Genomic DNA, 26,073 nt, shown 5'->3' on the forward strand with positions numbered 1-26,073 from the left:
TAGGGGCTCACAAAAACAAACAAGTAAAACAAGAGATTTTGGACTTAGAATTAGAAATCAGACTCCTAGATATCAATATTTCAGCAGAACAAGATGAGGGAAGAAAACAAGATCTTCTAAACAAAAGACGGACTCAAAAAGAAAAAATAGAACAAATATTGGAAAATAGGTTGCAGAAAAAATGGGACGCTAGCAAACTGGCGAAACATGAGTTTGGAGAAGGCTGCGGAAAATGGCTAGCGTGGAAGCTTAAATCAGATTTAGCTAAAAACAAAGTAGAAAGCATAATTCCGGAAGATCAAACAATCCCTTCCTCTGATGAAGAGACTATCAAATTTGAATTTTGGAAATTTTTTAAAGAACTATATACTGAAGACATAAATCCCTCAGTTCAAATGATAGATTCTTATTTGAAAGACGCAGCACTTCTAAAATTTGAAGAGAACGAAAAAGAAGCTTTAGATAAGGAAGTCCAAGAAGAAGAAGTAGCAGAAGCCATCAAAAGTTTGAAAAGAGGCAAAGCCGCAGGACCAGATGCACTACCGAATGAATTATATATAAAATTGAAAAACTCTATACTTCCGCATTTAACGAGACTAATCAACTCAATCCTGACCCAACAGAAAACCCTACCAGACTCCTGGAATGATGCCATCATTACAATCATTTTGAAACCTGGCAAGAACCCTCTTAAATGTGAGTCATACCGCCCAATTTCGTTACTAAACACAGACTATAAAATATTTACAAAAATAATGGCAGCAAGACTAGGGAGAGTACTATCAAAAGTACTACACCAAGATCAAAAAGGTTTCATAAAAGGAAGATATCTCCATGAAGTAACTCAAGAACTTTTAACCTCAATAGACATCGCAACAAACAAGAAATTTCCGCTAACTATACTTACCGTTGACGCCGCAAAAGCTTTTGATAGGGTCAACTGGGCCTTTCTTGAGAACGTTTTGGTCAGGAACAACCTTGGACCCCTCTTTATAAACATGGTAAAACAGATCTACAATAACCCAAGATCAAAGGTCTTAATAAATGGGAGCCTAACAGAAAATATAAAGATAACTAGAGGAACGAGACAGGGATGTCCACTCTCGCCCTTATTGTTCAATTTATATATTGAACCACTAGCGAACAAGCTAAGAAGCAATCATAACATCAGTCCATTTAAGTATGGCTGTTGGGAGAAAAAAATCGCTCTTTATGCGGACGACCTAATGATTTTTACTGCAGATTATCCTAAAGCCAAGTTAAGCATTGAGAAAACATTAAAGGCATTCGGGAAAATATCAGGATACATGGTAAATCAAACTAAGACAGAACTCATGACATGGAACACGAACTTTCAAAGCAACTTCATCAAAAACGAAATACGATACCTAGGAATTTTAGTAAATCACGATTTAGCCAAGATAGCCAATAGAAACCTAAACAAAGTTGCCGGAGAAGTAAAGAAATTGCTTGAGATTTGTACCTCTCTACCTTTGAGCCTGATTGGAAGATCAAACATAATCAAAATGACCATCCTCCCAAAGTTTACATTCCTATTTAACTCGATCCCCATGGAATTTGGAAAGACTGAATTAGTTCGAGCACAAAGAAACATAACAAGTTTCATATGGGCAACAAAAGGATCAAGAATCGCATGGAAAAAGATCAGGAGAAGTAAGAAAGACGGCGGACTAGCTAGCCCAGACCTGATAGAATATTGTAGGGCCTTTCAATTCAAAAATATCAAAGTACTATTAAAAAGCCACATACATTACCCCGACCATTTTAAAGCAATTACAAAAGCAGAAGATCATGTGTTGTTTAAATTTGGACACCCCAAATTTTTCAAAAAAATAAAGTTAAAGATACTAAGGGATGCAGCAAACATGTGGACACAAATCAGAGGCATTCTAAAAATACCGTATTATAGCAAATGGGCCCCAATTTGGGAATCGCCAGGAACCCCAGAATGCTTAAAGGACACTCTTGCTTTGACATTGAAAAATACCAACATCAAAAATTGGGGGCAAATACTAATTGGCTCTAACTTAAAGTCATGGCCAGAATTGCAAAAACTAACAAATAACACTATATCCAGATTCAAATATTATCAAATGTCAAGCTGGTGTAAAACCTTGCCCAATATAAGCGGTAATGAGAAACTGGAAGATGACATGATTAAAGCAATACGACAACCTAAGGAAGTGGCGAAGTGGTACTGGGCTCTGATTATGGCAAAAAATACCGATGCCAATATGGAAAATCAAATATGGGGCAAAGACATCATAACAACGAATCTGGATTTAATTTGGGAAAAATCAGTGGACAAATGCTGGTCCAACTTGAAATCCGCGGCGCTAAAGAGAAATCATTTATATACTATTCATAGGGCATATTGGACACCAAAAAAACTCTCCAAATTCAAAAATGCTGGAATAAAAAAATGCCCTAAATGCGGAGAGGAAAAATCAGATGATGTCCACATGTTTAAAAGCTGCCCCCATTTGGAAGATTATTGGGATCAAGTCGGTAAGACCTTGTGCACCATCTTGTCAAAACAACTAACTGTGAGTATTACTCTTGTTCTTTTTGGGATATTAGATTCAAGTTATGTAGAGGGGCTTACCAAGGAACAGGAGAATCTCCTCTTTGTTTTAATAGTTCTCGCAAGGAGAGAGATCTGTATTAAGTGGATAGAATCTACCTGTCCGACACATGCAGAGTGGCTGAACTCAGCAATAAGAATCAGTAAATTGGATAAATTAAGTAATGTAAGTAAGAGATTTAAGTTCTGGGACAGTTTTGAAAATTTCCTAAACTCCACATAATTATCACACTTATGTCCTATGATTAAAGCGATATAGTTTCTGGTTGACAAGCATGGTACTTGCTGAGTAGTCAAGTTGACTAGCTCCTCCCGATCCAAACCAGAAACATTGTTATGTAACGAGTAAAGGAAACTGCTCAAACTAAAAAGAGGTCATAACTCCCCAGCCAAGTGAGACCAAGGGGCAGTGTTGGAAAACCATCAAAGATGCAGACACCTGACACTCCGTAAGCATACAATTATCGCAAGATGAGGATTAAAAAAGAAAAAAAAAAAAAAAAAAAAAAAAATCTTCTAATCGGAAACTCAGGTGCAGCTTGATGACATAACAACCAGGAAGTGTGACTACCCATGCTGCACGTGAGTTGCTGAGTCTCAGTCAGAGTGAAGGAGTGGTGGAGAGGGAACTCTGCAGTTTACTACAGTATGGCTGAAACTGGAGACATGGCCAGCCAGGAAACACAGCAGCAGCAGCAAGGTGAATGTTCAAGGAAGAGAAAAAAGAAACTCTCAGAGGCTGAATTGGAGGCATTAATCCAGGAAATGGTGCTCAGTCATGAGCTACTGTTTGGTAAAAAATTTGGAGGGTGCCTGAGACCCGCAAAAGGCGCATTTGGGCTGAAATTCAGCAGAAAGTAAATGCAGTGGGGGTGACACGTAGGAGTGTGGATGAACTTAGAAAGCGATGGTATGATCTGCGCCAGCGCTCGAAGGAGAAGTTGGCTGCCAAGCTGGAGCAGTCAAGGGCCACTGGTTGAGGGACCTCAACAGTTTTGGACTCAACACCTCTGGAGGAACTGGTGGAGGGGACCCTGCAACCAGAAAGTGTTATGGGCGTGGCTGATCTCGACAGCTCCGAGCAACCAGTACCAGGACCAGGTAAGAAGCATGCCATCACACCCCTGACACCCCAAACACGCCACAGCAGCGACCTAGGGGCAGGAAAAATGATTTGTAGTCCAGAGCAGGTACACAGGCACCCACAGCAATGCATTATGAGAGATGTAGTCACATGTACAGTAAAGTGGTGCAGTCCCCAATAGCATGTGCAGGTCAGGAAAGGAAAGTACATGACACATGTAATCTCAAAGTGTGAAATTTAATAATTGCCAAGTGCAAGTGAGTACAGTTAATAAATGTGTGCATTTACGTCCACAGCACCATCTGCAACACAGCCTACAGGCAGTGGGACACTGGTCGAAAGTCCAAATTTAGGAGACGCAGGGCATGAGGAGAACACAGATGGGACCGACAGCCCCATCATCTCTCCAAGACACGTAGTCAGACCACTGCTCCATTGGAGGGCGGGGCCGAGGACAGCGATGTCAATGTGCACTCAGAGCCCACACAGCCACAGCAAGAAGTCCGTGCATGTGCACACCAACTCCCACAAGGCACAACCAGGCGCAGACCTCGCACAACCAGCAATCCGGGTGAGGGAACAGTCTTTGCCAGCCTGGAAATGCATATGTTGCAGGTGCACCTCCTGCAAGCAAAAAAACATAAAATCTTTACAAAGAGAAGTGAGGGTAAGCTTCAGGGGCATGAGGGCTGAACTGAAGGATGCAATGCAGGCACTCTGTGAAGAACTAAGAGCAGACCGTGCTGCTAGGCGCCGAGAGCTACAGCACCTGCACCTCTATACACGGGCCGTGAACCGCCTGGCCTCTGCCACCAATATTCTCTCTAGGCGCAGCATACACATGCAACCCGAGATGGCACATGGTAGCCAGGATGTAGCTAGGGCACTGGTGCAGGTTACATCTGATGTAGACGAGCTGCGGGCAGTTCGTACTACTGGGCCAGGAGTCCTAACTCCCACTGAAGAGGACGCACTGTCAGGCCGGAGCAGCACCACCCCACCACCCATCATGGAGAGGCGCCCTATTGGCCGAAACAGTCGGCCTAACATGCCTAATGAGGAGAACACTGTCCAACCACCAACAGGGGCTTCAGCTCGCCAGCGCCGTATGTGAGGTGCAAAGTTTGTGACCACTGGAAGAGGGCAGCTACAGACTTCACTTGTACACTAACTCCTGTTTATAGTCTTGCACTGTGAGAATAATTTGTGCAGGAAAAATGGAGTGTGACTAGTTCGCATTCAGGCTGTGTGACATCATTTTTCCTGCAGTTAAGGAATTAAACACAGTCGCATACATGAGATATGGCATTGTGTCATTTTGTCTTACCTAGAAATAGTTGTGTGTAATCTCATCTCGCCTCTGGCGCCCAGCTGATGCACCAGCTACACCAGCTGCCATACGTCCTGGGCCAGGCCCCTCCACGTCTGAGGATTCCGATTCACTGACTTCCACTGGTGTGCCTTTCCTGGTGGCAATGTTGTGCAGCATGGCACATGCTACCACTATCTTGCAACAGGTCTGGGGGCTGTATTGCAATGCACCTCCACTCTTGTGAATGCATCGGAATCTGCTCTTCAGTATCCCGAATGTGCATTCAATGGTGCCTCTGGTTGCTATGTGTGCTCTTTTGTATCGCCGTTTCCCATCGTTGGCAGGATTCAGGTAGGGCGTCAGAATGAAATCCCAGACAGCATATGCACTGTCACCTGTGGGGTAGGATGGATATGGTTAGTCACTGTACTGCACATGGTAGTCAGAACAAATGTGGCCTATGTTTCAATGCATTTACCTAGTATATATCCCTCGCCAAACTCCCCACTTGCGAGTCTACGGTATATCCCACTGTGACAGAAGATGAAAGTGTCATGAGTGCTGCCAGGATATTTTGCAACTATGTCTGTGATGATGTGTTTGGCATCACACACCACTTGTATGTGCAGTGAATGGTAGCATTTGCGGTTCCTGAACATGTACTCATTGTGGGAGGGAGGGGATATTGCAACATGTGTCCCATCTATGCATCCTATCATGTGGGGGAATTGGGCGATTTGGCAAAAGTCCTGCTTGGTCTGGTCTAGTGCCTGTGGGGTACTTGGGAAGTAAATGTGGTGTTGCATCCTCTGTACCATGGCATCAAGGAACGCATGGAAAAAAGTGCGAAAGTGCACTTTGTGACACCCCTCCTGCTATGGCTATCACCCCTGAAAACTACCTGAGGCCAAGAGGTGTAGTGAGCACAGGACCTGGATGTAAGTGGGGATCGAATGTGTCCTGGGTGTGGGGTGTTCAAGGAAGGGTCCGAGATTTTGGGGAGGAGCCAAGCTCGCGTCCGAGATGGCCGCGTTTTAGCTCGGCTCCGTTCACTCTCCTGTCTGCAACAGCTATCCTGTACTTTATCCTGCCCCGGGAAGTATTCTACGATGCGCAGTGGAACGACGATACCTCACAGGCACTTACCGTTTGCTCCGGTGGTTCCTGGGTGTCACGGATCCTGAGTTACGCCCCTGTCTGCTTCGGGGCCTCCGGTGTGGCCGGGCCTGGCACTCCTTGGCGGCGCCCGGGCTGGACGGGGCGCGGTGGCCGGCCCTTGGTGGTGGTGTGGAGTCGGTCGGAGAGGCCGATGTGCTAATAGACCGCTTGCGGCCCCCCGGGCCTGGTCCGGCGGTCCTGCGGCCTGGTGTTGGGGCGCTGCCTTCCATGGACGGGGTTAACCGTACATCTGGCTCGTCTCCCCTTTGTTCTCCGGCCCGGCCATTTTGATTTCCTCCGCCCGGGCTCGGAGAAAGTTGCCGGCGGCGTGTGGGGTGCCGGCGCATCGCCTTCTTCTGGTGGCCCCCCTTCCTGCCCTGGTGGCACCTCCGCTGGCGGCTGCCGGTATCCTGTTTTGCCCCGCTGGTATCCGGGCGGGGGTCAGTGTTCGCAGCGGCCCCGCCGGGCTTCTAAGATGGCGGCCGGCTCCATGACTCTCGGCCTTGCTGGGACTGGCGATGCGGGTCCGCGGCACGGCACGTTTTCTGAATACTGCAAAGGTGAGCCTACACTTGGCGACATCCTCGCCGCCCTGCGCTCCTGGGGGGCGCCCATAGCCGCACCTATCGCTATCCTGGAGAGAGGTCCCTTGGCTGGGCCTGCCGGGCCCCCCCCGGTTTGTGCGGCTTCATCTCTGTTGTGTGCTGCTGGAACATTCCTTGGGGTCGTGGACCTGGAGGCTGCTGTTGGTGTGGATACACGGAGGTCCGCTGCCCTTCTTCATCCTGTGCCTCCTTCTGCTCCGGAGGTTCGCCAGCCGGATCCCGTCTGTACCGACCTCGATGGGTCTCCTTTTCCTCTTTTGCCTCACATGGCCGAACGAAGATCCTGTGACTGTGCCGCTGGACCGGCTTTCTCTGTGTTCTTATCGGAACTGTGCCTGCTTTGCCTGAGGTGGTTACCGTACTTTCTGGATCATCCGGATCGCGATCGCTATGACTTGAGTGTATTTTTGGTTCGACTCCCTGTTATTCACCTCCGGCTCCATGTGATCTGGTTCCTGGTTCGTTGGACTATTACAGTTTGCGAAAAACGAGGACAGGGTTGAGCTGATCTTGCCTCTGTGGACTGTTATTCTGTGGTATGGTTGGGTGATCCGTTTATAATTGTATGATTTTGTTTGATACATCTTTACGTTCCTGGAGCTTATCCGTGTGTTTACTATCTTCCCGTGGGCTCTGAGTATTTTCGGGCAGGAGGGTGGGAGCTGAAGGGGTTTTGATTATGTGGCTCCTCTCCCGCTGCTTTTCCCTGTTTTCCCTTCCCCCCCCTTTTTATCTCAGTGATTCTTTCTTTCCGTATTTCTTCTATATTTCGGGGTCTAATTAGGGCGACAGGCACGCTGCTGGGGGGTAGGCCATAGCCTTCTGCAGGGGTGCAGGGTGGGCTGTGCGGGGTGGTGGGGGGGTCTGTTTTATTGTATCTTTCCTTGTTCCTTTTTTGGTTCTATGGCTCTTATGTATCCCCTTATTTCGTGGCGCGGTGTCGGCGCGTCGCCCCCCGGGGTGTTTGTGCTGGCATGGCCCTTTTGGTATGTCTGCTGTCACGGTTTACTACGCATTCATTTCTCCTGTTGCCACTAGTTCCTTGTGCCGAATTAGTATTAGTGCTTTGTTAGCCGTGGGGGGCATGCACTGACGCTGCGCCCTCACTTTCCCCCTCCTTTTTTCCGATGTCCTTTTCCTCCCTTATTTTCCCTTCCCCCCCCCCCCCTTTTTTCTTTTCCTCTCCTGGGTTGTCGTAACGGAGGGCTTTTAGTTTTGTAAGCGTACTTTTCGCTGTTTTACTATTATGTGCCATGGTAGTGGTGGGAGGGCGTTGAGCAGCGATTGTGATTTTTATTGATGTGGGACTCACGTTCTGCCTTTGCCAAAATGTGACTGTTCTTTTGGTCTTTTCCTTTATTCGAAACTTCGGCTTGCTCACGGCCCACCGCGGCCCTCTGGACTTTACAGATTGTCATTATCCTGCTAAACCCTTTTTTCTATTATAAAATTACCCTACTCTTATCCTGTCCGTGATGGCGGCTCGAAGACTTGTTACCTTTGCCTTCATGTGAGCTATTTAGAAATCCTGTTGTCACTCCTGTATTGCCTCGTATGTCCTTTTATTGTGGTGGCCGGCCCGGTGGGTTGTAGGCCCGTATCTGTGAGCGCCTTCTGTACAATAAAGGTTTTAAAAAAAAAAAAAAAAAGGAAGGGTCCGAGTTCCTCAATTAAATCATGGATACTGTCTTCATCCAGTCTGTAGTGGGTGAAGATGTCGTCCACAGTGCGCTGGTAGATGGTAATGCGCGCATGGAATATCCTCTCCTGGCGTCTCCTCCTCTGTGCAGCAGCACTGAGTCGCATCCTTCTGGCTATCACGTAAAGCCCCGCCATTGTGTAAAAAAGTCTGTTGCATTCTGGTACTCTTTAAATAGTTTGCACCTGGTTACCACCTGCTCCTACTTGGTGGTAATTGTGATTCTGTAAATTTCGAATTTCCGAAATTTCCAATTTGTGATTTTTTTCATACATTCCATTACGATTTCTTGATTTGCGAATTCCCATTTGCGAATTTCGCACACTGAGAAATCGCAAAAAAATAAATCGCAAGTAATTCGCAGATTTTCCATGCTCGCAAATAAAGGAATCGCATGTTTTTGTGATTTCTCATTTTGCGAGGCACTTTTGCTTCATACATTCCGAATAGCGAATTTTCATTCGCAAACGCTGTTTTCTGCAATTCGCGGCATTTGCGAATGAAAATTGGATTGATACATATGGCCCTAGGGGCCATATGTATCAAGGTACCCATTTGCGATTCTGAATTAGCGATTTTTAGCGAATCGCAGATTCAGAATCGCAAATTGGTATGTATGTAACAAATCGTAATTAAATGGCCATTCGGTAAAAATCGCTATTTAATTGCGAGATTTCCAAAAGCAATTCTTTAACTGTAAGAAATCGCAATTTTGCGATTTCCTAACGGAAGAAATCTAAATTTTGCGAATTTCGCAAATCTGCTAATCGGAAACTCAGGTGCAGCTTGATGACATCACAACCAGGAAGTGTGACTACCCATGCTTCATGTGAGTTGCTGAGTCTCAGTCAGAGTGAAGGAGTGGTGGAGAGGGAACTCTGCAGTTTACTACAGTATGGCTGAAACTGGAGACATGGCCAGCCAAGAAACACAGCAGCAGCAGCAGCAGGGTGATGTGTTCAAGGAAGAGAAAACGGAAATTCTCAGAGGCTGAATTGGAGGCATTAATCCAGGAAATGGTGCTCAGTCATGAGCTACTGTTTGGTAAAAAAATCTTTGAGGGTGCCTGGGACCCGCAAAAGGCGCATTTGGGCTGAAATTCAGCAGAAAGTAAATGCAGTGGGGGTGACACACAGGAGTGTGGATGAACTTAGAAAGCGATGGTATGATCTGGGCCAGCGCTCGAAGGAGAAGTTGGCTGCCAGGCTGGAGCAGTCCAGGGCCACCGGTGGAGGGACCTCAACAGTCTCGGACTCAACACCTCTGGAGGAATTGGTGGAGGGGACCCTGCAACCAGAAAGTGTTATGGGTGTGGCTGATCTCAACAGCTACGAGCAACCAGTAACAGGAGAAGGTAAGAAGCATGCCGTCACACCCCTGACACCCCCCAAACACCCCCGAGCAGCGACCTAGGGCAGGAAAAATGATTTGTAGTCCAGAGCAGGTACGCAGGCACACACAGCAATGCATTATGGGAGATGTAGTCACATGTACAGTAAAGTGGTGCATTTTCAGTCAGCCAGTCCCCAATACCATGTGCAGGTCACGAAAGGAAAGTACATTACACATGTAATCCCAAACTGTGAAATTTAATAATTGTCAAGTGCAAGTGAGTACAGTTAATAAATGTGTGCATTTACGTCCACAGCACCATCTGCAACACAGCCTACAGGCAGTGGGACACTGGTCGAAAGTCTAAACTTAGGAGACGCAGGGCATGAGGAGAACACAGATGGGGAGGACAGCCCCGTCATCCCTCCAAAGCAACGCAGAAGACACGTAGTCAGACCACTACCCCCATTGGAGGGCGAGGCAGAGGACAGCGATGTCAATCTGCACTCCGAGCCCACACAGCCACAGCAAGAAGTCCGTGCAAGTGCTCACCAACTCCCACAAGAACAATTGTAAATTTACCTGATCCTCCGATTGATGGGTTGAATTAATCATACAAACAAATAAACGAAATTTAATACGTTTACCTGGGCATTCAATTTTGCCTTTTTAATTTAATTTTTACTCGTTTAAATTTCATACAAAGAAGAACACATCATCTCCTAAACAGACAATCTCTTTTTTACAAAAACATCAAACATAATACATCAAAGACTCCACATAAATGTGTCACAAGTGCAACCATATAAATACAAAGGGAAGTGCAACAATAGAAAGACAATTAATCTGTCAAAAAACTGTTGATATATACAACAAGAAAAAAACACTTTTGGTTGTAAAAAACTTAACACAACTCAAGGGTCTCCTAAATTTAGAGAACAGATGAATTTTGGTACTATAAATGTCCCAAAATTTTTTAACTGCCACTTATATCAAAAGCCTGTATCAAAGAAGACGCGTTTCGAGTCCTGGTTTTTTGAATTGCCAGACTCTCATCAGGGCAGGATAAATCCTTTCTAAATGATCGACTGTTTGTGACAAAAACATAAAACAAGAATACATTTTAGTGTGCTTCCCACTATTTCTTAAAAAACTCTTTTTGCTCTGTTAAGCTAAGGGTCTGCCCACATACCTGCATTGTGCCAAACTTGGTTTGTAGGCTTTGTTTCGAAATCTTTTGTGCTCAGTCAGTAGATGCCACTCTGCAAAAGAATATCAAGTTCTAAGTACTAGTCTATATGAGATATACTTCTCCCATGGCATGTAAATATTGCGTGGAAAAAATAGAGATACCTTTGTTTCTGTTATTATGTGGCACAGTCCACTGGTGCTTGCTACTTGTCTGGTCAGGGCCAGGGACAGACTAATTTGCATACAGCCAGGTTCTGAAACTGGGATGGTGCAATGAGCTAAAAAACGGTGTTGGATCTAGCCCTGATCTCTTGACTGGGTGAGAGTACTCTGCTTAATTCAGAGACTCTGTCCATCACCACCCCTTGTTGTAAATTACTTTGTCCACCCTAAGCGTGGAAGGGTATACTCAGATGTGAGTCCCTTGCTCATTGCACCATCAGGATTCAAGCAAGCCGGGCCGAAGACGCCTGAAATGGCAGAAACCGGTCCCCGGAAGCTTGTTTCCTTCCCAGTGTAAGAATTGGCTTTTGTAGTCTGGTCTGCCCTGTTCCCATGATGCACTGGGCCAGGGACAGACTAATTTGCATACAGCCAGGTTCTGAAACTGGGATGGTGCAATGAGCTAAAAAACGGTGTTGGATCTAGCCCTGATCTCTTGACTGGGTGAGAGTACTCTGCTTAATTCAGAGACTCTGTCCATCACCACCCCTTGTTGTAAATTATTTTGTCCACCCTAAGCGTGGAAGGGTATACTCAGATGTGAGTCCCTTGCTCATTGCACCATCAGGATTCAAGCAAGCCGGGCCGAAGACGCCTGAAATGGCAGAAACCGGTCCCCGGAAGCTTGTTTCCTTCCCAGTGTAAGAATTGGCTTTTGTAGTCTGGTCTGCCCTGTTCCCATGATGCACTGGGCCAGGGACAGACTAATTTGCATACAGCCAGGTTCTGAAACTGGGATGGTGCAATGAGCTAAAAAACGGTGTTGGATCTAGCCCTGATCTCTTGACTGGGTGAGAGTACTCTGCTTAATTCAGAGACTCTGTCCATCACCACCCCTTGTTGTAAATTATTTTGTCCACCCTAAGCGTGGAAGGGTATACTCAGATGTGAGTCCCTTGCTCATTGCACCATCAGGATTCAAGCAAGCCGGGCCGAAGACGCCTGAAATGGCAGAAACCGGTCCCCGGAAGCTTGTTTCCTTCCCAGTGTAAGAATTGGCTTTTGTAGTCTGGTCTGCCCTGTTCCCATGATGCACTGGGCCAGGGACAGACTAATTTGCATACAGCCAGGTTCTGAAACTGGGATGGTGCAATGAGCTAAAAAACGGTGTTGGATCTAGCCCTGATCTCTTGACTGGGTGAGAGTACTCTGCTTAATTCAGAGACTCTGTCCATCACCACCCCTTGTTGTAAATTATTTTGTCCGCCCTAAGCGTGGAAGGGTATACTCAGATGTGAGTCCCTTGCTCATTGCACCATCAGGATTCAAGCAAGCCGGGCCGAAGACGCCTGAAATGGCAGAAACCGGTCCCCGGAAGCTTGTTTCCTTCCCAGTGTAAGAATTGGCTTTTGTAGTCTGGTCTGCCCTGTTCCCATGATGCACTGGGCCAGGGACAGACTAATTTGCATACAGCCAGGTTCTGAAACTGGGATGGTGCAATGAGCTAAAAAACGGTGTTGGATCTAGCCCTGATCTCTTGACTGGGTGAGAGTACTATGCTTAATTCAGAGACTCTGTCCATCACCACCCCTTGTTGTAAATTATTTTGTCCACCCTAAGCGTGGAAGGGTATACTCAGATGTGAGTCCCTTGCTCATTGCACCATCAGGATTCAAGCAAGCCGGGCCGAAGACGCCTGAAATGGCAGAAACCGGTCCCCGGAAGCTTGTTTCCTTCCCAGTGTAAGAATTGGCTTTTGTAGTCTGGTCTGCCCTGTTCCCATGATGCACTGGGCCAGGGACAGACTAATTTGCATACAGCCAGGTTCTGAAACTGGGATGGTGCAATGAGCTAAAAAACGGTGTTGGATCTAGCCCTGATCTCTTGACTGGGTGAGAGTACTCTGCTTAATTCAGAGACTCTGTCCATCACCACCCCTTGTTGTAAATTAACTTGTCTGGTCAGGGCGCTAGGGTCTTTACAATCTGAAAAACGCAATGAATCCGGCGATTTTTAACCTTGTGTCTATATATTACAAACGGACTTGTTAAACGTCCACCTCATGCTCAAACTACTTACTCGTGAGTCAATCACGAATCAGCTGACGGTCATACGAAGCGCCATTGACGGTCTGTTCTATTTTCAATCTGTAAAAAAACGGGAGCGAAATTTTACGTATTGCGCAGGCGAAATTTTGCTTAATACGAACACCGAGGAGCCTCGTGTGTCACGCACTTTAGAGTGCATTCAGCAAACGGCTCACCAACTCCCACAAGGCACAACCAGGCGCAGACCTCGCACAACCAGCAGTCCGGGTGAGGGAACAGTCTTTGCCAGCCTGGAAATGCATATGTTGCAGGTGCAGCGCCTGCAAGCAAAAAAAATAAAATCTTTACAAAGAGAAGTGATGGCAGGCTTCAGGGGCATGAAGGCTGAAGGCTGAACTGAAGGATGCAATGCAGGCACTCTGTGAAAAACTAAGAGCAGACCGTGCTGGTAGGCGCTGAGAGCTACAGCGCATGGACCTCTATAAACGGGCCGTGAACCGCCTGGTCTCTGCCACCAATATCCTCTCCAGGCGCAGCATACACATGCAGCGCGAGATGGCACACGGTAGCCAGGATGTAGCTAGGGCACTGGTGCAGGTTATATCTGCTGTAGACGAGCTGTGAGCAGTGTGTACTACTGGGCCAGGAGTCCTAACTCCCACTGAAGAGGACGCACTGTCAGGCCGGAGCAGCACCACCCCACCACCCATCATGGAGAGGCGCCATAGTGGCCGAAACAGTAGATCTACCATGCCTAATGAGGAGAACTCTGTCGAACCACCAACAGGGGCTTCAGCTCGCCAGCGCCGTATGTGAGGTGCAGAGTTTGTGACCACTGGAAGAGGGCAGCTTCAGACTTCACTTGTACACTAACTCCTGTTTACAGTCTTGCACTGTGAGAATAACATGTGCAGGAAAAATGGAGTGTGACTAGTTGGCATTCAGGCTGTGTGACATAATTGTTCCTGCAGTTAAGGAATTAAACACAGTCGCACACATGAGATAGGGCATTGTGCCATTTTTTCTTACCTAGAAATAGTTGCGTGTAATCTCATCTTGCCTCTGGCGCCCAGCTGCTGCACCAGCTACACCAGCTGCCATACGTCCTGGGCCAGGCCCCTCGACGTCTGAGAATTCCGATTCACTGACCTCCACTGGTGTGCCTTTTCTGGTGGCGATGTTGTGCACCATGACACATGCTACCACTATCTTGCAACAGGTCTGGGGGCTGTATTGCAGTGCACCTCCACTCTTGTGAAGGCATCGGAATCTGCTCTTCAGTATCCCAAAGGTGCGTTCAATGGTGCCTCTGGTTGCTATGTGTCCTCTGTTGTATCTCTGCTCCCCAGCGTTGGCAGAATTCAGGTTGGATGGCACGGACAGCATATGCACTCTCACCTGTGGGGTGGGATGGATATGGTTAGTCACTGTACTGCACATGGTAGTCAGAACAAATGTGGCCTATGTTTCAATGCATTTACGTAGTAGATATCCCTCGCCAAACTCCCCACTTGTGAGTCTACGGTATATCCCACTGTGACGGAAGATGAAAGCGTCATGAGTGCTGCCAGGATATTTTGCAACTATGTCTGTGAAGATGTGTTTGGCATCACACACCACCTGTATGTTCAGTGAATGGTAGCATTTGCGGTTCCTGAACATGTACTCATTGTGGGAGGGAGGGGATATTGCAACATGTGTCCCATCTATGCATCCTATCACGTGGGGGAATTGGGTTATTTGGCAAAAGCCCTGCTTGGTCTGGTCTAGTGCCTGTGGCGTGCTTGGAAAGTAAATGTGGTTTTGCATCCTCTGTACATTGGCATCAAGGAACGCATGGAAAAAGCGCGAAAGTGCACTTTGTGACACCCCTCCTGCTGTGGCTATCACCCCCTGAAAACTACCTGAGGCCAGGAGGTGTAGTGAGCACAGGACCTGGATGTGAGTGGGGATGGAATGTGTCCTGCGTGTGGGGTGTTCAAGGAAAGGTCTGAGTTCCTCAATTAAATCATGGATACTGTCTTCATCCAGTCTGTAGTGGGTGTAGATGTCCTCCACAGTGCGCTGGTAGATGGGAATGCGCGCACGGACTATCCTCTCCTGGCGTCTCCTCCTCTGTGCAGCAACTCTGATTCACATCCTCCTGGCTATCACGTAAAGCCCCGCCATTGTGGAAAAAAGTCTGTTGCATTCTGGAACTCCTTAAATAGTTTGCACCTGGTTACCACCTGCTCCTACTTGGTGGTAATTGCGATTCTGTAAATTGCAAAATTCCAAAATTCGCAATATGCGATTTTTTCATACATTCCATTGATTTGCGATTTCCCGTTTGCGAATTTCTCACACTGAGAAATCGCAAAAAAAGAAATCGCAAGTAATTCGCTGATTTTCAATGCTCGCAAATTAAGGAATCGCATTTTTTGCGATTTCTCGTTTTGCGAGGCACTTTTGCTTCATACATTCCGAATAGCGAATTTTCGTTCCCAAACTCTGTTTTTTGCGATTCGCAGCATTTGCAAATGAAAATTGGCTTGATACATATGGCCCCTAATGATTTTTATTTTCTCTAATTAGTTATATGCAGTAAGAATATCTTGCCTACTTCTTTCTGACCCAAAGAAAGAGTTGAACAGGCCTTTGAAACCTCTTTCTTAACACAGCATTTAAGCTTAGGTGACCATTTTGTTAGTGTGCACTACAACTTTACACTTTTGATTTAAGCACAATGCATGTAGGCTTAATTTCTACAAAGTATATTGACAGGTTACTTTAAATAGTGTTAAGTTCAGCATTCCAATAACCCCAAGCTATGTTAGAGTCAATAGGTCAGGTGTGGGCTGCCAGCATTTTGCCTTTGAGATGCTTGTTTTGTTGTACTTTTTGAAAAGCTTTATAGCTGGGGCAACTGCTAATATAAAAAAAATTGGCTGAAAGCAAAAATATTTTTTCATCACAAAAAGCACATGTTGCCATTGTAGTCTTTGGCAGTGATGGGAACTATTTTGTGTGTTGATTTCCTCTTGGCCGACAGCAGAATACCATCAGTTAGAGTGAAGTTATCCAAGGGCTGAAGTGGGCCAATCCACTGACTGATGCTGTATGTTTTAGGGGTTGGAAGAAAAATATGAGAAACGCAACTGACCAATGCCTCAAGAAGGCTGATTGAAATCCTGCAAACGTAGGCATAAGATATATAAATATATAAATCGGAATAAAGTGATCTTACTTTGGAATTATTCACTTTGCAAAGAAAGTTTGGACTGATGTTGGATATATATATATATCTAAATATATATATATATATATATATATATATATATATATATATATATATATATATATATATATATTAATTAGCAGCCCGTCCCGACGTTGTCCGGGTATGAAATAGAATGTATGTAATGTGTGTATTTGGCAAGGGCAATTTATTTTAAAATCTCACGGTAGACAACATTCTTTGTTTCATTTGAATAGGGACGGAGAAGGGCCAGCTGCAGCCCTGGTTGATGTTAGCAGGCGCGTGTAATTGGTGTAGTGATCCGCCGGCTACAGCCTTGGTTGATGTTAGCAGGCGCGTGTAATGTCGTTGAATGAGAGAGTTATCAGCCACGGGTAAATCCGTTTAATGAGAGAGTTCAGTGACAGCGAGTAGGAGAGGCTGCAGTAATTGTCCCCGCAGACACGCTCATTTGCGTGTTCCCCCGCTCGAGGCCCAGATGCAGGCCTGTTTTATGTTAGCAGGCACGTGTTCCCCCGCTTGAGGCCCAGCTGCAGCCCTGTTTGATGTTATCAGGCACGTGTAATTAGTGTACCGATCCGCCACCTGAGCCCGGCTAGAGCCCTGGTTGATGGTAGCAGGCGCATCTTATTTCGTTGAATGAGAGAGTTCAGTAACAGCGCGCAGGATATGCTGCAGTAATGTTACTTACCAGGCCTCCAGCTGAACGCGTTTGTCATGCCCCCAGCACACGGCCACAGCAGACGATCTTCTGATTAATGTACGACCCACATGGCATGAAGTGCGGAACGTAGCACATGCCCCCAGCGTTTCTCACGCCCCCAGCATGCCCCTTGATGCGGCGCAATTGCGTTTACATGGCATGAAGGCCGGACACACGCCCCCAGCGTTTCTCACGCCCCCAGTGTGCCCCTTGATGCTGCGCAGCAACGTAATCGGTGCTTGTATGTACGACTCGCATGGCATGAAGGGCGGGACACACGCCCCCAGCGTTTATCACGCCCCCAGCGTTTGTCACGGCCCCAGCACACGGACACAGCCCACGATGTGATGGCCGTACCACACGCCCCCAGCGTTAGTCACGCCCCTAGCCCACGCCCACAGCACAACGCAGACACGCCCACAAGGGACTACTTTGCTGGCACGGTTCTTTTACCCTTTAAATGTATATGGTGTCCTACGATACAATTGTATGTCTTGCACTGTATGATTGTGATGAACACCACTGTTTCTTGAAAGGTTAATAAAAACAATTAAAATAAATAATTAAATAAATAAATGTATATGGTGGCCTTCTGCATAGCCTATGTCCTTGTGCTGCAACTGCCCTTTCCAACACTGTATTGGGTGTTGTGATTGGTGCTGTGGTTACTGAGATTACCCGCCTCAAAGGTTTGGGCTCTCTCTTTATAATATTAGTATGGATATATATATATATATATATATATATATATATATATATATATATATATATATATATATATATATATATATATATATATATATATATATGCCTACGTTTGCATATATTCAATTTTAGTAAAATCTAAATGTCTTGGCTATGGCAAATTTTCCTTTTATACATTCAAGCCTAATTTGGAATGTGACATGGCTGAACCCGTGCTAGCATCATAGGTTTGCTACCATTATGTTATGTTATCTTATGTTACGGTAATTAAACTTAATATAAATATAGAATGTGACTCACCCCGAGAAGTATCTCGGCCCTGCAGACAGTCACAGGCAGAAGTTAATTCAGTTAGAATAGAAATGATGTGAGCATTTTCCTGAATTTGAGGTATTCAGTGCAAAGACGGACAAGAAGAGGTAAGCTGCTCCAGTAAACCACAGCTAAGAAGTAAAGGCTCACTGGAATCTTCACTGCAAGCCTATATGTGGAATATAACTGTCATACACACTTTAAAGATGTTAAGATATGACATTTAAATAGCCCAAAATATCGCCTTTAAGGAAGGTATAGTTGAAGCCTGTGAAACAGGTTAAAACTGCCTGGATGTTCGAATCAACAATCATCCAAATCCAAATACGTTGAACCCATGGGAAACAGGACCAAACATGCATTTCTTCTAAAGACCCACACTTAGCAGTTTCTGCCTAGTGTCCAGACAATGCCAGCAAGTCCGAAGTTCGCTGTCATTAAAACGGAGGATGTAGGGGCATTGGACACTTATGGATGAACAACTATACCATAATCTTCAAGTCCACTCAATATATGCCACATGGAGGCCAAGTTGTTATTCAATACAGCAACATTTTTCATATTTACATAATTTGTTAAACCAAAATGCTTTAACCCCTCTCAAATTCAGCATCTGTTTCTGGGACATTTCTATAATTTAACATTTTTATTTATCAGCATGTAGGAAATTGCCCGCCCAATAAGACAAGCAATAGCTGTGAAATATTAGGATGCAAAGTCAAAAGACAGAAATCAAAACGTATTTTAATTACTTACATAAAACTCAGTATAAGAAATGGCCATTTAAAGGGTCAGATAAATATATTGATTGCTTAGGATTTAAAATTGTCTACATATAGGAAACATTTGCTGATTTTCAACCTAGAAAAATACTTTCTGTAGGAAGATGGGGCATTATGTGGTGATACTGGTTAGGCTTCACAATGCAATACTCTCACAATACCCCTTATATGGTCCTTAGATTCTGTTGGAAAATGGCCCTCTCTGAGGGGTCACCACAAACATTTTGCCTTCCTCCTCCTCCTCTTTTTGCTGAATTATTTCGGTTGGCTTTAGGACTCTGAGCACTTTACCACTGCTGACCAGTGCTAAATTGCACATGCTCTCTCCTCTAAACATGGTAACACTGGTGTATACACAATTGACATATTTACTTTACTTGTAAGTCACTAGTAAAGTGATATACCAACTACCTGGGCCTGTAAATTAAATGCAATTAGAGGGCCTGCGGCACTGATTGTGCCACCCATACAAGTAGCCCTTTAAACCTGTCTCAGGCCTGCCACTGCAGAGCCTGTGTGTGCAATGTTACTGCCACTTCGACTTGGCATTTAAAATACTTTGGCAAGCATGAAACTCCCATTATATTACACATAAGTCAACCATAAGTTAGGCCTTATGTAGCCCTAAGGCAAAGTGCTGTGTAAAAGTTAGGACATGTACTTTTAAGGTTTGCATGTCCTAATAGCGAAATACAGCTACATTTGTTTTTCACTAGTGTGAGGCCTACTCCTCTCACAGGTTAGCATTGGGAATTCCTTAATACACATTTAGGCTGTAATTCCTGAATGGAAATTAGTAGCTATATTATGTTTTATATATTGGGAGTTGTAAGGACTAATGCTCTTTACTGGTAAAGTTGGATTTGACATTGCTATTTTAGAAATGTAATTTTAGAAAGTAGACATTTCTCTGCTTGTTAAGCTCTGTGTGCCTGCGCCTGTCTCCAATACCCGTCTGAGGTTGGTGACAGCTACACTTTGTGTAGTCCCTCTAGACAGTCACAAACACAGAAAGATTAGGTGTGTCTAAGTACTCATCTGCATTCTGATGGCTCTTCCAGGGCAGGTAGGACGGGAGGAGCTGACACTTGCACCTGAAAAGCCGTTTCCTGTCCCCATACAAATGGGTGATCACCCCCCAGAGCTTGTCTGGAGCCAAGGCTGAGAAGGAAGGGCTTCTGTGCACTTCAAAACCCGTTCTTTAAAGTCAACTCTAATTCAAAGTCACAACTTTCTATAAGTACTGGGCTCTGACCCACCAAATCAGACAGCTCTGTGTCTGTAAAGAACTTCTGCCAGAAAAACTGCTGTACTGCTACAAGGACTGTATTTCTGTTGGACTGCTCATCTGGAAGACATGAATTTTTGCTGTGCAGCCCTGCTACACCTGCTGGGTGTCGAAGTTAATAACAAGTGCAGTGCTCTTTTCTAGTACATGGAAGAAGGACAAGAATGAGAATGTCACTTTCCACTTTGAAATGCTTGTTTAAATACTGAAATAGCAAATGTTACAGCAACATCCCAATACAATTAAACATGTTCATTCTTTTGAGAATTGTCCAATCTAGAAAGTGTATATAAATGTAGAGAACCAACATCCATGCTTCTTATACAAAGATTTTTAATTAGAAGTCTAATTTGAAAGATACTTCTTATAATGTCCTTTTTGTTGCATTTGAACAATGATTAGAAAGTTTCCTGTTGAATGTAGTCACCTCAGCACACAATACTCACACTAGTTTCTAGCATATCCACAGCCTTGCCGTCTTTCCATGTCCATTGTGTGAGCTTTGGTGGTCGCTTTGATTGTGTGCTCTCGCACTGGCATGAGCTGTGTACGTGTGCAGAAAGACAAGTAACAGTGACAGACTTTCAAGGACTGCGCTGCTGCTCCAGCTGCTGTCCCAGGGGCTGCGCCTTGTCTCCAAGCCTTCTCCTCATTGCATTTGTAGGTATTTACAGTCCTGTGTGTTCTCACTGTGGAATGCTGCTTGTTGACGCTAAATCACTGCATACCCCTTGTTGTGAAATAAATACCATGGTTAATTTTGACACGATGCATTTGATGCTGTGAATGATTTTAGGGCATAGCTCCTTTCACACCCGTCACCTTTCTAACCAATGTTAAGTTTTTGATAGAACCATTTGTGCAGCTCTTGCTGCTTTATTTTTGACTTGGCGCTAAAGTGCTGCTGGCTGCTCCATGTTATCACACACCTTTGATTGAGCCACAGGAAGGAATATCTAAAGAGTCTCAAGGCACTAGACACCTCCTCTGGCCATGGCATGCTAAGGGTCAGTGCTTGATGAATGAGCGCTTGTCTGCCACCGGCCGCTCAATAGCAGATGGTGGGGGAAGAGAAGAGGGGGCGGAACTCTGTGAAATCCCGTGGAGTTTTTATATAACTCTATTGAATTCCTCGGAGCACGACTCCACAAACTACACCCACCCCTAGTCAGGGCTATGTGTCCCACAATGCATTGGACCATTTTTCTTTGTGCAATCCCTCAGAGGGCCCGAATGGCCTGTGATTCTTTTGTTCCGGTATGTTGCATGTACCTGCGCTGCACACAGTACTAGTACCACTAGTCCAGCGAGTCTGGAGTTGCCTTTGACTCTCAAAGGGGTCCTTCTGTCTGGGGGAACTGAGATTTTGTCAAAAACGAGTTGCAGATGTGCAGTTCCAGAAAGGTTGCCACAGGTGCAGAATACCACACCTTTCCGTTGTGCAGATCCTTTTGTCACAGACAGAGGTCTCTTCTTTATCCTTTGTTGCAATTCAGATCAGAATTGAGGTTCTTGTGCCAGGGGTGACCCATAAATTGTAGGTGCAAGTGGCTAATGGGTTACCAGCCCCAGGGGCGAATTTGCCCTTGAGGTGACCACATCCAGGGGTGTAGCTCACCTTTTCTACCCAGAACCCTCTATTCTGTCACTTTAAAAATGGAATATGTCTTACTCAGTTGTACAGACCAGGTAGGCACCCAAGAGTTGTGGCTAGCCTTCTGATGGTGTACACCTCCTCAATACCTACCTTTCCTGCCTGCCTGGATGCAAATGTGCCTGGGGGCAGGCTGTTTCCTCTTTTGGTAGGCAGCGTGGGTGTATATCACAGTGCCTTGATGTGGCATTTCCCTAGCCATCCTGTCAGGGACAGAGGTGTCACTTTCTTTCCGTCCAAGCCATTGTTTCTGACCCCTGGGAAAGTTTACACCTTTTGACAGGGGGTCAGGTTCCTGTCTTGGCAGCAACAACTCTGGGCTGGCAGCTAGAGAACAGGAAATGCTGGGCCAACCAGGTGGATAACCGTGAGGTATATACCTGGGTGCATGTCACACCATCCTCGGCAGGAGATTTGTGTCATGGGTAATGATGCACAATGTTTGATAGTAAACAAGATATATTTCAGCGGTACCATAATGGAGCAGCCAACCTTGGATTTCCCTGAGTGCCAGCCCATGTTATCCTTTGGATACTTATCACTTATAGTAGCCGGTAATGGTAAAGGCTCCTATGGGGAAATTGCGTGCCACTAGGAATTGGGGACCGTCCCTGGTCACCGCTTACCCCTCAGGGCTTATACAGTTTATACAGCTTAGCGATTCCTTCCCGAAGTAAGTGAATCGCTAAGCATGCTCACTTACACGGAGCATTAGATCGTATTGCCCGAAATGGAGAAGTCACCCACTTTAGCAACTATGAGGATTTTAAACATCACTCCATACATTTTAAACACACGTGCTCGATACCACGGAGCACTCTCCTTCATAACGCACTACGATGATGAAAAGAACTAGCAGTTTCACGGCCAGAGAGACAACAACGTTACTTTACAAACTGAACCACAGTAAATAAACATCAATGAATTAATTGAGCTATCGGATTACTGTGTGTATATCTATTTGGCAACAATTTGAATAACTTGAATTTAATGAGTTTGAATTTTTGAAGAGGACACTCTCCCAAAAGAGTGCGGTTGGCCAATCTGTCAATCCAGACAGCTGTTATTTTGTATTTCACTAACTCCCTGCAGGGCAGAGGGAGCAGACCGGCCAGCACCTAAAAGACAGATATTTTGAACTTTTGAATACTTTATTGAGTGCCACGCCACCCCCCATTCACTAAGGTAGAGGTCCGACATGCCCAGGGGTAGGAGCGGCCACGAGCGTGGGGAGGAGCGGCCAGGAGCGCGAGGCTGAGGAGCGGCGGCGGCGGTGAGTGTCACCCGGCTGCACAGGTGGTTGGGGGCCTGGGATTCGAGACGCGACATGCTGCCGGAGGTCTGTGGGGCCCTGAAGGTGGTGGTTGCGCCCCGGAGTGGCGGCGGCGGTGACTGTCACCCGGTCTTTGGCCCACGGCTGCACAAGTGGTTGGGGGCCTGGGATTCGAGACGCTACATGCGGCCGGAGGTCTGTCGGGCCCGTAAGGTGGTGGTTGCGCTCCGGAGGACTGCACACTGAGCCTCATTGCCCCCGGACAACGTCGGGGCGGGCTGCTAGTGAATGAATAAAAGGAATAATCCAACAAAAAACTGAATAAGGATTGTTACTAACTGTATAAGCCCTGGGGGGTAGTAAGCGGTGACCAGGGGATGTTCCCCAATTCCTAGGGGCACATATTTTCTCATTACATTGGTGCACAACGGAGTGCACACCCAAAGACCACGCAACACATTAAAAAAACGCATAAACATTAGGAGTGCAAGAGTACATCCAATTTATATCAACGACCCCTATAGGGACATATAAGTCTCCACTTTGATGTCCTCACCTTTTATATAATGCACCCTGTCTCCTGGGCTCTGGAAGCCCTCCTTAGGGTGTGACTGGTATATATTAAAATTTGTGCAGTGACTTTGCCACAGAGGGTGAGGAAGAAGTAGAGTTTGAGCAGTTTGCACTGCTCCTTATGCCGGCAATGGCAGGCCTGCTGTCAGTAGTTTACTTGGGTCACTCAGGGTGGCACAAACAGTGCATCAGGCCCTGGTGACCAATTTAGCAGCCATGCCCTGGGTACCCCTGGTACCATATACTAGGGACTTATGAGGGGGTAAAAGTATTTGCGAATTGGCGTTGCCAATACACATATTGCTTTTAAGGAGAGAGCACTGGGTCCTGGTTATTAGGCTTAGTGCACTGTCGGAGTCAAAAACCAGCATCTAGTAGTCCAAATAGGGACAACAAGTCGGGAGGGGGAACATCTGTAAAAGGGCTGTTTTTTTACACATTCCAAGCTCATTGTACAATGTGGTAGTTGGAAAACGCCACTTTGTGCTTGGTCGCCTCCACTTTTTGTTAGATTGTATTGCTGTTTTTTGGACTACAACCAAAGTGATAGATGGAATACTTGGATTAATCTCACCAGTGGTGTAACATAGGCCCCTGCAGCCCCTGTAGTATAGGGGGAGGGCCCGAGCTCCAGGGGGTCTCCTCAGCACAGTACACTGGCCTGAGAGCTCCTGAGTACGTCCGGACGGGGGGCCTCCATGCACTTTGCAGGGGGCTCCCTCAAGTTTCGTTACTGCACTGATCTCAGACACTCGTAATTATCCAGTCTGCATCACATTCATCATTATTTTGCACACCATGGCACCTCAGTTTGAACCCAGCCATACACAAATCATTCTTAGCCTTGCTTCAGCTCAAACTGCCAGACCATGCCCTCCCTGAACTGGAACACAAGCAACCCAGGACCGGTTTTTCCCTTATGAGATCTCATCAGCTAGGTATAGCTAGGTTCCAGTGGCACAGTGTGCACGGGATCCACATCTGATACAAAGGAGAGGACTCCTTGGTAGAAGGATTAAGCAATTTTTATAATCTTAAGGGGAGTATGTGGCCACTAAAAAAACTAATTAATAGTTGGCCCATATTTAAATTTCATCCCCTTATACAGGATTACATTTCTTTCATATAACATTGTAAACATAGCGACTCCATCTCTTGTTGTGTATCTTTCCTATATTATTTATATATATATATATATATTTTTTTTTAAAATATGTTTATTAGTTTCAACAGGTGCAGGTGCAATCAATAAACGCAAATTTGATACAGAATAATAGAATCGAACAAGGCCCCCAATAACCCCCCGCCCGGCAGAGCGTGATCAGAGGTCTAGTACATTCGGACATCTACCTGTGCAATAATAAACTCTCATATAGAAGACATTTACAGTGATGGCAATGAATAGGCGCTTTCATGCTATCCGCTACTAATGACAGGGAAAGCAGGCACAAAAGACACAGGATGACATGTAAGGACAGCATAAACCAGTTCAGAGGGCGGACATCTCCAAACAATTCGTTGGTCTTCAGATATATTGAATGCAAACAAGTCTAGAGATTCACAGCAGGTCTGGTTGGGACAACAGATATGCTGTATGTGGGGCCCGGAAGCCCTTGGGGCGAGAAGCCACTGGCAGCTCCTCCTCATAAATCAACAGCTGGTCCCTGCAGTAGAGCAGATCACGAACCCTTTTCTTTACTGTAGGAGAAGTCTTAGCACCCGAGCATTGCACAACAGCCCTTTTCGCAAATAAAGTGGAAACTGCAACAATTCGTCTATTACAGGGTTTAAGGCGTTTGACATAACTGAGTAAGCATATTTCAGGAGTGCAGTGCACTGGCTCCAGCATTACATTAGTAGGCATTTTCACCACAGCAGTCCAAAAAGCAAATACACCCGCACACAGCCAAGCCACATGTAAGAAGTCTGCATCCGCCATTCCATAGCACACATATGTTACAGCCTGATTCATCAAGCTGATTTGCGCTCGCAAAGGGCCAGATTCTGAGAATCTGGCCCTTTGCGAGTGCGATTTTTGCATTTGGAATTCATCATCCCAAATGCAAAAATCACTATTAGCGAAATCGCATATTTGCGAGGAATTGGATTTGAGGAATCTCTAATAGAGATTCCTCAAATGCAATTCATCAACCAAATAGAAATAGCGAAATCGCAATATTTGGTCTCAATTTACCACCAGGTCTGACTTGGTGGTAAATTGCGTAACTAGTGTAAAAAGCACTTTAGTGCATTTTGTTCTTTTGCATTTTACACACACACATGTCCTTTGGACATGTGTGTGCGCAACACCTGTTCAAATGTGCATTTTAGGGGTGCTACAGGGTGTCC

The sequence above is a fragment of the Lissotriton helveticus genome, chromosome 9, assembly GCF_964261635.1.
Source record: "Lissotriton helveticus chromosome 9, aLisHel1.1, whole genome shotgun sequence".
Lineage (NCBI taxonomy): Eukaryota > Metazoa > Chordata > Amphibia > Caudata > Salamandridae > Lissotriton > Lissotriton helveticus.